Genomic DNA, 12,994 nt, shown 5'->3' with positions numbered 1-12,994 from the left:
ATCAGCAACACTTACGTTGGGAGAGCAGACGTGGAGGAGAGCGGAGGTATTCCTCATGAATGAGTGGCCTAATAGAGGTGCCTGGGATAAAAGGAGTACTTACTCACACAGCAGAACTCCATTCTCCAGGGCTGATCGGAAGTCGCCGTTCCCAAATTTTTTCTTGGTTACTGCCTGGGGGGAAAAAAGCAAGAATACAAAGAACAGTGAGCAACAACAGCCAGCAAAGATTGGGTGAGGAGAGAAGGAGGGTGGGAGGGGGGCAGAATGTGATGAGGGGTGGGGAAGGTTGGAGAATAAAGGTAGGATGTTGAGAACAGTAGCAGAGGAAGTCAAAGGTATTTCCTTCTGAGTTCCTACACTGTCTCTGTAGGGTAGCATTAAGTAAGGTCCTTCAGGTATTCCTCAGGGGGCCCCAAGTGGGTGAGTTCCTCTCACTTTAATGCTGGACGCCACTGGGAAATGTAAGGGCTGTGTTAAAACTTACTGGAGTCAGTCTGCAGAAGCCACAAGGCTGGAACAGTGGAGGAGCACGCACTATGTTACAGCCTCATGCTTTTCCCATGATCTGAAACCACTGCTGCAGAAACACCAGGAACCATTATGTAAGCAAACATGCACACTGCATGCATAGTTTGCAGCCTCAAACAGATGCACATATGCAGTACAAACACGGACATAAACATGCAGGACTTTAAGAGTGACACCTGCCTACATTTCCTGTGCAGCTTCTCTTTTAAACAACATCTGTACAGAAAAAGTGTGCAACTTTATGTTTAATGCTTTTTTATTACAAAGTTCATGCTGTTAGCCACTCCCTGCTTCCTGCAGTGTTTTGTTGGAATGCGTCCGTGTCAAATACACTATAAAGCCGAACCTACGATGAACAACAACAACAACAAAAAACAATCAGAAAAACTGTTTACACTGCAGTCCTACTCAGAAATTTGAGCATGTTTTCTAAGGCTATGTTACTAAAACAGTGTTTGGGTTTGAAAAATAAAATAATAATTGAGAGAAGCATTGTGTGTAAAGTGCAATGTGTGCCTAGTATGCAGCGTTCTAAGGTTGTTTAAACACGTTTCATTTAAAGTGAGTGGCCGTTAACTCAAAAATACAAAATGAAACGTAGCGGCATCTGCTTGCACATTCTGATGAAAAAAAACGGCAAAGAAGCGTGTGATATTTACCAGAACAGTGTCCCATTTAAGTCCAGATGAACAAATATTTTGCATTAGCTCTTAAAAAAAAAGCATTTTTTCTAATTCTGATCTAAATCTTACACTATAATCTTTTTCAGAGCTTATATCCCAGATGGAATCTGTCACCTCAGACTGGCTTCTTGTAAAAATAATCAGCTTACTGAAAGGAAAGGATCAACAAGATCCCTTTAAAGACTCACTACCAGAGAAACTTCTATTATAGTGCTTATCAATGACCAATTTGGAAGCAAACTCCTGATCCACACCAGTACTGAAATAACTGAGCAAATCATAATAAATCCAATAGTTTTTGAAGCAATGGCTCATGGGAGCGTTATGCTTCTTTTCTAACTTTCTGCTGCAGCTAGCTGTGCTACACTGCTGATCCTAGCTTTTACACAAAAATAAAGTATGAGTGGAAATTCAGTTTTAGTTTTTTACGTTTTTCCCTTATTAATATTTCTGTCCTTTATAACTGTGCCTTAGTTAGCTAAATGTAGTCCTACTGAGCTAAGTTTCCACATTTCCCACACATCAATTTGAATCTCTAAATTCCGTCCACATACAGAATCGTCCCATTGAGGTTTGGTCAGTTAGAACGATGGTGACATATAAAAGATTTGTTGCCTTGCAACGAGAAGGTCCTGGGTTTGACTCCCGGCCGGGGTTATTTCTGCATGGCGTTTGATTGTTCTCCCCAGGCTTCTCTGTGGGTACTCCGGTTCCCTCCCACAGTCCAAAAACATGACTGTCAGGTTAATTGGTCTCTCTAAATTAGCTTTAGGTGTGCATGGTCGTTTGTCCCATGCGTCTCTGTGTCACTGTATCACCCTGAGATGGACTGGCGACCTATCCAGGGTAAACCCCGCCTCTCGCAGGTAGACCGCAGGTAGACCGCTCGCAGGTAGACCAGCTCCCCTATGGCCCTGTATGGAAGAAGCGGGTATAGAAAATGGATGGATATTGCTGTTGTTGTTTTAACTCGTTCCTTTTTATGTTAAAGCCAGCATCAGCAGTGTAGCACAGCTAGCTATTGCAGAAAGCTCAAGAAGGAACAAAACCAGAGGCAAAAATATTCTAGATCTTTTAAAATGTAAATAAATGTTCTCGATTTGAGCAAAAAAAAAAACAACAACAAAGAAACATGTAGGTTCTAAGAAGTGTACTACATTACACTGTAAAAGTAAGTGCGCTTGTTGGCATTTATAAAACATATATAAACCCTCTCAGACACAATGCAAAACAAGATGAACAGGTCTCCTTTACAGTCTTTTACCAGTCAGACGTGTGTTGGTTCAATGTCCATTTTTCACAGTAAACTTGAGACAGACTCTTGCAAAGCTAAGTACAGAGCATAATTACTGACTAGACAGGAGAAACCAGAACAGTTAGAGGTGATTAAAAGCCACTATTATTATTTCCAAAACAATTTACGCTACACCTCAGAACACGCCCTGGGTAACCTAAGATGGCCACGGCCTCAAAATACTTATCATTCCAAGAGAATTAGACCATGCCAGGATAGCTGAACAAGATTAAAGTTCTCACACACTTCCACTGCCTCTGGTCCCTATGTATCTTTAAATGATTTGATCAAGCTACATGGTCAGAAATACTTGTTTTATTTCCAACACAGAACAAGAGCTCAGACGGCTTCTTTTTCATCGACAATATTAGTATCCCAACTAACCCCCCCATAAAAAAAAAACACAAACAGCAAGACAAGAGAGGCTCGGAAAGCTGCACATGAAGTAGCCACTATTTTATAAAGAGTAAAAACAACCTTGTCTAACACGCTGTAATAAGACCTTTGCACTTGGCGTACGAAATCCTGACCCCTACTGTTCCACGGATGCGTGGGCAAGCTGCTGGGATTTACCTGCATGCAAATAAAGAATAGAGGTGGAAACAGCTCAGTAAGGATGATTACATCTTTCATCCTCTTTTCAAAGGGTGCTACTTTGATGTTACTCTCCCCTCACATTTTCTTATCCAAAGTGACATCTAATCTGATTGAAAGAGGACAATTAGGATATTAAGTGTGGGACACACCCTGGCTAAAAGCTGGATGTGCTGTAACAGAATACTAGTCTACTGCACTATTATTAGAGATATTATCATCCATCAAGATCAGCAGCTCTAATCTGGAACGACAGACCGGCGGTCTGGTTTCACCAGAGAGATTAAACATATGAGCAGAATCAACACCTGAGTTACACTGCAGTAAGATACAGAAATGTGGTTCTGGTACTTCATGGATAAAGATTCTGATAGCTGAGCAAAATGATAATGTCTTGCAAAAGTAGGCATTAAAATTTTATTGACTTATCATGTTACAAACAGCAAACGTTAATGCATTTTATTCAGTTTTAATGTAATAGACTGACACAAAGCATTGCATAATTGTGAAGGGAAAGAAAAGGATCTATCTATACATCCACCTATCCGTTGTCAATACCTGCATATCACTGGATAGTGCATCTGAGAAATAGCCAAGATACCCATAGTAATTCTGGGGGAACTGCAAAAAACCCAGGTCAGGTGACAGAATCTCTCAACAGGAAAACCTTTAGAAAAAAGCCTTAACATGCTTTGTCCAAAGTTTGCCACAGGCCATTTAGGGGAAACTGTTTTTACCTCAAAGAGAGAGAGAGAGAAAAAACAACACTACACAGCTTTGGTCCAGGGATGTATCCAAACGTTCCAGAACCTATTATATAAAATCCTTGAAGTGGCTGTTATAATGTTGCAATGTATGCTACAAAATGTGACAAAGTTCAAGGGTTATGAATACTTCTACAAGGAAATGTAAATATTATTGGGACAAACTCTAGCGGGAGCCCAGGCAGTGTAATCCAAGGAGTCCATGTTTTTTCATGCAGGAGCCCGAGTCCAACCTGGTTTGTCCTAATGTAGCATCTAACCACTAATTATTCCTGAAATTCTTTGTGCTTCCAGCACAGAAGAATGGGTCAACAGAGGGAACATTATCGCCATATTTTGAGGTTCTAATTGAAAACAAAACATATTCAGCTGCTGAATCCATTAATACCACAATTGGTACAACTGGCTGCTACAACTTGTACATTGCAGTGAATGACTTCCTGAGTAAGGGCCTGTGTCATGTTGACACGTCTGAATGCATGGGGCCTCAGTTCTAATTACCTTCTGTCAAAACAGCCAAAAGGCTCCAAATGTTCCAGAGCGAGGGTGACTAACGGTTAGTCCATATTCTGAGTTTCTACAAAGGTAAAACAATGCAGCAGCATGAGTAGCAGAGAGCAAGCATTTCCCTTGCAGAACCTCTCTAAGTTATTAATAATTTCATTCCAGAAATTCTCCAAAACACAATAAAAAGATGTCCACAGAGACACATTTACTGTTTTGATTGACACCATTTTGTATCTTAAACAGAGCCCAAGAAAGACATTCAAAACAAATTTTGTGAATTATCCAGGAAAAACTCCAGGAAGCCTTGTTTCACATGAACTGTAAATTTCCTTTCCACGCAGTTTCCATGGATAGGGACAGAAAGATTAAAGTGTGATATCATAAAATCCAGTAGTCCCTTGGTTTTCCCAATTCTAGGAAACACAAGCCAATAAAAATGAAAAAGCAGAAAGCTGGTGCATGGGTAAATCTTTTGTTTCCTGAATAACATGGACTAGAAGGAAGCTTACTTTTAATTCAGGTTTATACCACACAGGATTTATAACTACATGTAGATCCACTTACTTGTATCACTTTTGAAAACCCACTTGATCTGGACTATTTAGAGCATTTATGGGAGTGAGACTAATTAAAACCTGCTTAAAGATCTGCAGTTTCTTACAAAGCAATTTTGAATACCAGTGTAAGTAAACTGGAGGATGACCAGCTTTCCAAACAACATACTCTAAAAAGCTACATATCTCTTAGGCATATTGGAAAATATCATTTTATTATCATATTTTCTCAGTTTGAAATCAACAACAAAAGGAAAAGACTGGAGCAAGCTTTTAGCATCAGGCACCTGTTCAACCTGTAAAGGGTTTTCCTGCTCCATTAGATATTTAGGCATTCCTGGAGAGACTACTCTACTGTCTCTTGAGTTAATATTCTATGATTTTTTGGTTCATTTAATAATTTATTGCTGTAGAAGCCTCGAATATATTATCATTGTTTTCCAAGGAATTTTTTAATCCTTGCTTTAAATAGGAAACCAGATTGTTTTCTTAGGAAGCTCAACTTAAGGGTCTCCACCCAGTGAGAACAGCAGAAGACATTGAAGGAATGCCTTGACGGATAGGAAATCAATTTTCCATTCATCTGTGATGTCTTTCCTTTGATACTGGCTGCGGGACAACAGAGAGAAAAATGCATCCCACCACCTTTTGAAAATGTTTTCTTTTCCCTAATCACGTCAGACATGATAGATAAATTTTAGAATGTTAAGACAAGAACTGCTTTTTAATGAAGTCCCTTCTGGGTAAAACCGTGAAGGTTTGGCTCTGTAGTAGATCCGTTCTGCACAACAACAGTGTCTAGTAAACATGTGTGAAGGTTTTCTAACATTCATAAAAGCAGTTCCCCAGGAATATTTTTCATGAACTTCTGTCTTCTGTGTAACTTTTTTCTTTTCATTAAAAAATATAATTTCCTATTTACATTACAATTTGATACTTCTATCTAAAAACATGTATCCATATATTTGAAGTGCTAAGCATCAGAATAACTGGCTGCTAAATTCAAGCACAGACTGAAAACTCCCAGAATAGGGATAGCGCATGTCAGCTTTAGTCTATATTTCTGGAGATTTGCCAAGAAATCAGCTGTTGCCTGGAACCATCACGTTTTAATCTTGATTGATCCTGATTGCTGACAGGCTTGTTGGAAACTCAAAAATATAATCTATTTAACAATCAGGGACGCAAAACATGTGCAACAGCTCCCAGGTCGTGCTGACGGCAACACGTTTACTGAGCGAGGAAGACTCAAACTTACAGTATTTTAAGATCAGTGGAACAATAAATTATATTAGAGGACGCAGATGTAAGAATATTATTTTCTACAACATGTCCTGTCATGTCTGACATCCAGGCTGCAAAAAAGCGAGAGAGCAAGACTTTCAGCAACTGATAGGAAGGCTGAAAAAGAGTACAGCAAAATTGCTTTGTTTTATTGTTTTGAGCCCCGTCTCTCCTGGAAATCTAAAGAGATAAAAAAAGGGTCTACATACCATAAGGAATACACTGCTGACTGGTAATTTTGCAATGCTACCTGTGCTGTGCTAACCCTGCTAATATAAGACCCTAAGCCAGCGTAAAAAAGGACAAAACCATTATGATTTGCCTTGGTTTTCAAAATGTTAATATCCTATTTAGAGGGTTTCGTGTCTTATTCTCAGTGTGATGTTGCCTCTTCTCCCAATATAAAGAAGTACTACAGGAATTCCAGAAGAAATAAGGCTTGAATGCTGTTAATCATATCTTTGAAAGAGAAGCTGGAATGTGCTCAAATCGGTATCAGCAGGTCAAAGTTTAACATCATTGGAGTTTGGAATTTGGCCACAAAATTCAGATGCCTAATTTTTTCTGAAGAACTGAAAAAAATTAAACAATACACTGAAGTTGAGAACACCCATCTCAATGAAGCAAACTATTATTATCACTAATTGTCTTCACAAGCGGCCATATACTTGATCTTTTGACCTGTGAGTTGCATAAACACCACCACTTGTTCAAGGTTGTCATAACAGTGGTACTTGAAGGCTTTTCTATTTAGTTAACAAGAGCTTCCATTATTCTAACAGGCCCTGTGGTCGTAGGACCCCGTGCCCTGCGCTGACAGCCGACTGCCTCTGAGGGGGCCATGTTCACAGCCATGGCAGCAAAACCTGGAATGTGTCCATGTGACTGGCTCTAGACCATTTAGTCTCGTCTTTTACCACCACCGCCAACCTCGTCGTGCACACATGCCTCAGTTTAAAGGTCTGTGAAGCCAAGCAGCTTGTTAAACAGTCAGAGGCACAATCCAATAGCAACAAAAACTCTCTCTGAGTGGGGAAACAGTTCCTCTTGTGCCAGAGTACGGTTTGTTGTTGCTCTTTTATTTCCACCGCGCCAAACATCTCCGCCACATTCTTTTCATCGAACAGTTCCATGGGCTTTACCTTCGCCTTCCTGCGCTGCAGCTTTCAGCCCAGTGCTGCAGCCCCTGTCACCAATGTTAATGCCCCCACCCCGGTCCCACCGGCAAAGGCACTACAATGGGCTAGTGTGTAAATGCTAGAAACGCTGATGTCACATTGAAAGCATTCAGATTCACCCCTTCATGAAATCAGAACAATATTTGTTTAGTTACAGCCATGCAGCAGCTTCATGTCGATGCCATCATGCTGGGAGTTTGCAAAGTGAGGGGGGACAAAACTTGTTCCCTTATTAGATGAGAAGAAAGAGGATGGTAAGATATTGTAACTCCAGGTAATGTGACGTTTTAGAAACTATAGTTTCTGGCAGATCTATGAGTATTTTTAGAGTGTATGTTTAAATTTTATGGACTGCATGGAACAGGAAGTCAGTTATCTCTACAAGTAGGCATACCCGTATCAAGGTATTTCAAAGTTTTAAAACACTACAATTTCAAAACCACTAAATCTTTTTGTCATACTGTTCCTATGGTTTAAACTCATTTTTGACCAAATAAATTGACTGGACTTTATTCTAAATGGAAGGAGCCCCTCCCCAACCTGTTGCTCTACACTGCCATTCAGTAGGCTTGGAGAATGCTAGTACATTCTGTCTGTTTTACCAAATACTTCCTGTAGCAAAAAAAAACAAAACAGTTCTTTTATTGATATACCACCATTTTAAAAATACAGCTGACAAGCCAAGAGCAAAATATCAGTTAAAAAGCTGACCACAGGCTTTGCTGAAGCAGACAGCCCAACTATCAGGTAAGAAGAACAAGAAAATTATTAAAGCTTTGCTGGTGTTTATCCTTTGTTTTTGCCAAAGTCTACAAATAATGAATATGTAATAAATGTTTAAAAGCATATTAAGCAATTGTCACTTTTCTGTTATCCATTTTGTATTGAAGCTTTGCGTAAATTATACCACAAAAACATATTTTTACTCATACTGAGTCTAGTTCTGTTGGAGGTTTCTTGCAGTTACAAGGTAGTCATTCTGTTACACTATCTCCAGATGCTTGTTCAGGAGGGATTGCTGCAAAGGCAATGACCCGATGCAATCAGCTAACCTTAGTGAGATAGTAGATAATTTTTTTACTGTTTACAATATAACCCTATTATAACAACGATCAAATTGGAACTTATATAATTGATTTGCCTCTATGATTGGACTGCATGAGATTGAATATATCACCAAAAAACTGATAAGGAAATGAACAGCTTTGTTTTTTGATTTGAGATGACATATGTTAAGAACTGGTGCTGCATGAATAATTAAAACTGAAGTTAACTAAAACAGAATCTCAGAACAACTCATGCCAAACCGACAAGTGTTATTTTTCCTGTATTGATCATAAACACTATATATCCCATAATATGCAACTGCTTTAAGACTTTCTCATAAATATCTATCACGAATAAACGTGTGACACCAAAACAAACCAAGAATGTTCTGGATTATTTCTTAAAATCTCTGTGGCTTGAACAAGCTGCACTTTTTTATTAATACATTTGTCTGAATTTTTCTGCTTGCGACAAGAGTCCCAAAAACCCAGAAGCATAAAAACAAAAGAGCCAATGAGCAGATTTTGACAAGATCTGGAGAAAGAAAAAGTAGACGAAAGCCGTGTAATGATGAATAGGTTTAACACAATGTACCTTTTCTCTGAGGAGATAAGGCAGCCATTCACTGGGAAGTTACTTTTGCTCTTTAGAAAAAAAGACTGATCTTGTTAACTTGTACATCAGATCAGAAGACACAACATTTATACATATTAATAATTCTGCACATTCAGCCAGAAAGTTAATTGTCACTAAAAGATGCTGAAACATTTTACAGGAAGCCAATTCCAGCCATACATGTGAATCTCAATGAATTTGAACATTACTGACAAGTTATTTCACACTGAAATGCATGCTGCATTGATACAGGCTATTTAATAGTGGCCCTCGGATCATCTGCATTGTTGGGTCTGGTGTCTCTAATCTTCCTCTTGACAATACCCCACAGATTTGCTGTGGGATCAGGTGGGTTCGCTGACCAACACCATGGTCAACGAACCAGTTTATGGCAGTGTGGGCTGGTGCCAAGTCCTGCTGGAAAATTAAATCAGCATCTGACATATGACATTTTATATATATTGTGTGTACACACAAACAAAATCAAAATAACATTCCAACCACAATACAAGTGCTTGAGAGGTGGTCAAACGTAGGTACCCATTCACACCCATATACAACCTACACCCAACAGCATTCAGACCCTCCCCACCCTCCTATCCATCTGCGCAGCAATCCAACCCCATAGACGTCTCCCCAGCCAAACCCGAGCCATAACCCTTCCACCCTCACCCCACTCACCCCCCGCCAATCCCCATTTGCACCTCACAGTGCAAGGGGGAGAACAAAACCCCAGAGACTCCACTGAACCAATTAGGATGTGATAAAGCACACTGGACTATCAGGAAGAGATGGCATGGCTCCCCAAATCTTGAGAGATTGTGGAAGCTTCACACTGGACCTCAAGCAGTGTGTGCCTCTCCATTCTTCCTCCTTACTCTAGGATCTTGACTTCCAAATAAAATGCAAAGTTTACAAAAGTTTCCTTTTACTACTCAGCCAGAGTAAGACACTTCTAAAATTTTCTCTGATTCAGGAGTGGCTCAACATGTGTACGGAGGCTATTGAAGCTCTGACTCTAGCTGCACCTTCTTCTACCACACTTTTTCCTTCCAATACATTTTCCATTATTATGCTTGGATACAGCAATCTGAACAGGCAGCTTCTTCAATAATGACCGTTTGCCAAAGAGGGTGATAATGTTAAGTCAGAAGTTTTCTTCATAATTGTGTATGCCATAATATATGACTTGTCTATTAAAAACATTTTTATTGAACTTATGTAATGACTTTTGGGCTTTCTTCAGCTGTAAGCCTTCATCACTTAAATAATAGAAATAATTGCTTGTAATGTATCATACCGTTTAAAATGGCTCTAAATTAGTCTAACTTTTTGTATTGACTCACTGAAATAAACGAGCTTTTCTAGAATATTATCACTTATGCAAAAGTCTCTGTGTTGAAACATCTCCAGAACAACAGGTTTCATGTAGTTTTGACTCACCTCGATCCATCTCTGCGCCTCCAAGTATGCTTCCTCGCTGCTGACAGAGGACTGCTCACGCCACTCCATCATTAAAACATATGACTCCAGGTTACAAGATGCAAGCGCAACGATCGCCTTCAAAAGTCTTCCCCTGAACTGGCAGAGAACAGGTAACCTTTGTGATCACACCTCTTATTCAGCAAAAAAAAAAAAAAAAAAAAAAGTCTCCTATTGTTCTTTTGCAGCAGGGTGGATGCAAGGTGGAACAGGTTAGTACATTCCGCCTGCATCACCCTGCTGCTGCAGCTGCTTTACCTGTCCTTTCATCCGACACACCTGAAGCCGGCTAAGTTTCTTCAAAGCATCCGAGTCTGCAAATTCAGCCTGAGCTCAGGTTCATCTACAAGCAGAGTTTAGGGCTCCTGGAGCTGCAGACCTGCAGCAGGGAAGGGGTTGGTGGGGGCAGCGCAGAGGCGAGGTCCGGGGAGGATCTACCGTCCCACTCTGGCTTCCAGGTAAACACGAAGCACGATTTCCCGATGATCTCCCCTTCAGGAAGACCATCCGCGTTTAAACATAAAACACACGAAACAAGGTCAGATGCAGGGTAGTTTGGTTTTACACCTAACCGAGGAAGGAGAAGTAACACAATTGGACTACATGTGTAAAATAGTTTGAAAAGAAAACTGAGGTCTGTGGACTGTTAGACCTCACAGAAAACATCGAAAAGTTTGTAAAAACACCTGTAAAAACTCGGACGGTGATCAAAACTTTACATTGAGAACAAAGGGCTTTATTACAGCGCCACTGAGTGGAGCAAACGGAAAATTGCAGGAAAACAATTAAACATTTATATAGTCATAATATATAAACAGTGATGTGTTTGCTTCTCATTTTCTCTTGAATTTATTTAGAGATGTGTTGCTTTTCTTTTCAGATCTTCTAGTCTACTTCATGTTGTCAAACAGGTTCTGCATGTTTAAGTGAAATCCACTCTTGATTAAACTCAAGTTTCTGAAAATTGGTTTGACTGATTTTACTTTTGGACTGAGGTTAACGTTTGCTGAATGCACAGACATTAATTAAAAAAGAAAAAATTACATAAATTAGAGATCAGACATTAGAAGCAGAAAGATAATTTAGTTACCAAACTAGAGACATAATTCCAAAAGTATCCACACCTTTTTTTTCAAATTTTTATAAGTTCATACAGTGTTTTTTTTCCATGTCAAATACCTTCTGAATGCATTTAGGGAAAATTATTATTGTATATACTTTCTATATTATCGGTGTATTGAGTTCTAAAAATTGATCAGATTTTAAGGCTTTCGGTTTAATAAATATATTACTTGCCGGACCTTTATAATGTAAACCATTTATAATTCCTACAGTTTTCTTCTATAGCATATAAACTGGATGAGCGTTGCTTTTATATGTTTTACTCCCATACCTCCACACAGTAAGTCATGTATGGGACTGTTAGGAACCAGTATAGCATATAGAGTTTTGTCCTGTCTTCAGTTTTTATGTAAAAGTTCATTCGTTTGGGACATTTTACTTTTTACATTGTATCTATGAGGTTTCCAACTTAACTAATGATTATCACTGCCAGAAATCTGGGTTCATACACTCTTTCAGGTGAAATATCGTTCACCATGAGACCTAATCTTTTATTTGGCTGTTGTTAAATATTACACATCGTGATTTGAGACGGATAGTTGCTAACATTTTGCCCGTCTTTTTTTTTTTTAGATACTGGCTTTCAGTAGGGTTAGGATGTAGGAGGATCCACAGCTCCCATATTATGATCTGGGAGACAATTATCACCACTGCCTTTTCACATTGTGTTTAATCAGTCTCGAACGTTTATGCATCTCAACCAAGCTGGGCCCATTTTGTTGGTAAAGTTTACTCCTGGAAGGCATTTTGATATTACTCTTTTCTTTACGGCTGTGTTAATGAGCAGAGCTTTGACTAGGCCACCTCCACTGGATGAGAAGCAACCCCAGACATAAATCATGTCAGGCTGTTCTACTTTTAGTATGACGTATCTCCTTGTAGCGCTCATATATTTACCTTTTAGATTAATCAAACAATCTGAAGCAAGATTCATCCAAGAATAACAACTGCACCATTTCACATCCTGCAGAATTTCAGTCTGGCCTTAATGTTTTTCCTTGGACAGAAATGCCATCTTTGCAGGTGTTCTTGTCACAGTTCCATTCTCCAAAGGTCTGCACCCCATGGTTTGTACAAACCTATTCACACCAACCTGCTGTCAACACTGAGCAAACTCTGCACTGGTGGATTCACCAGCACACTCCTCAGGAGATGATCCTGGTGCTTGCTGGACACTCTGGAACATCCTGAAGCGAGCACATGGAGGGCCATGTGGTCCTCCAAAGAAATGCCACCCCACACCATTACTGACCCACTGCCAAACCGGTCATGCTGAAGGATGTTGCAGGCAGCAGATCGCTCTCCACGGTGTCTCCAGACTCTGTCACGTCTGTCACAT

General features: G+C 39.6%; 1 protein-coding gene across 16 annotated transcripts in view; it reads right to left on the bottom strand.

Moving 5' to 3' along the window:
* Positions 1–10,510, bottom strand: part of lmo7a (LIM domain 7a) — a 70,362-nt gene extending 59,852 nt beyond the window's left edge. For 14 of the 16 annotated variants that reach the window (XM_047369744.1, XM_047369740.1, XM_047369749.1 and 11 more), the window contains exon 1: positions 104–174. The gene's annotated coding sequence lies outside the window, so the exon portion shown is untranslated. Of the gene's footprint in view, positions 1–103; positions 183–10,494 lie in introns of those variants that run through there. The other 2 variants (XM_047369753.1, XM_047369755.1) reach the window with 2 other exon arrangements.
* Between the last annotated feature and the right edge of the window lie 2,484 nt (positions 10,511–12,994).

The sequence above is a fragment of the Girardinichthys multiradiatus genome, chromosome 7 (genome assembly GCF_021462225.1).
Source record: "Girardinichthys multiradiatus isolate DD_20200921_A chromosome 7, DD_fGirMul_XY1, whole genome shotgun sequence".
Lineage (NCBI taxonomy): Eukaryota > Metazoa > Chordata > Actinopteri > Cyprinodontiformes > Goodeidae > Girardinichthys > Girardinichthys multiradiatus.
Note: the sequence above shows the minus strand (reverse complement) of the source record. Positions and strands in the feature narration are given on the sequence as shown.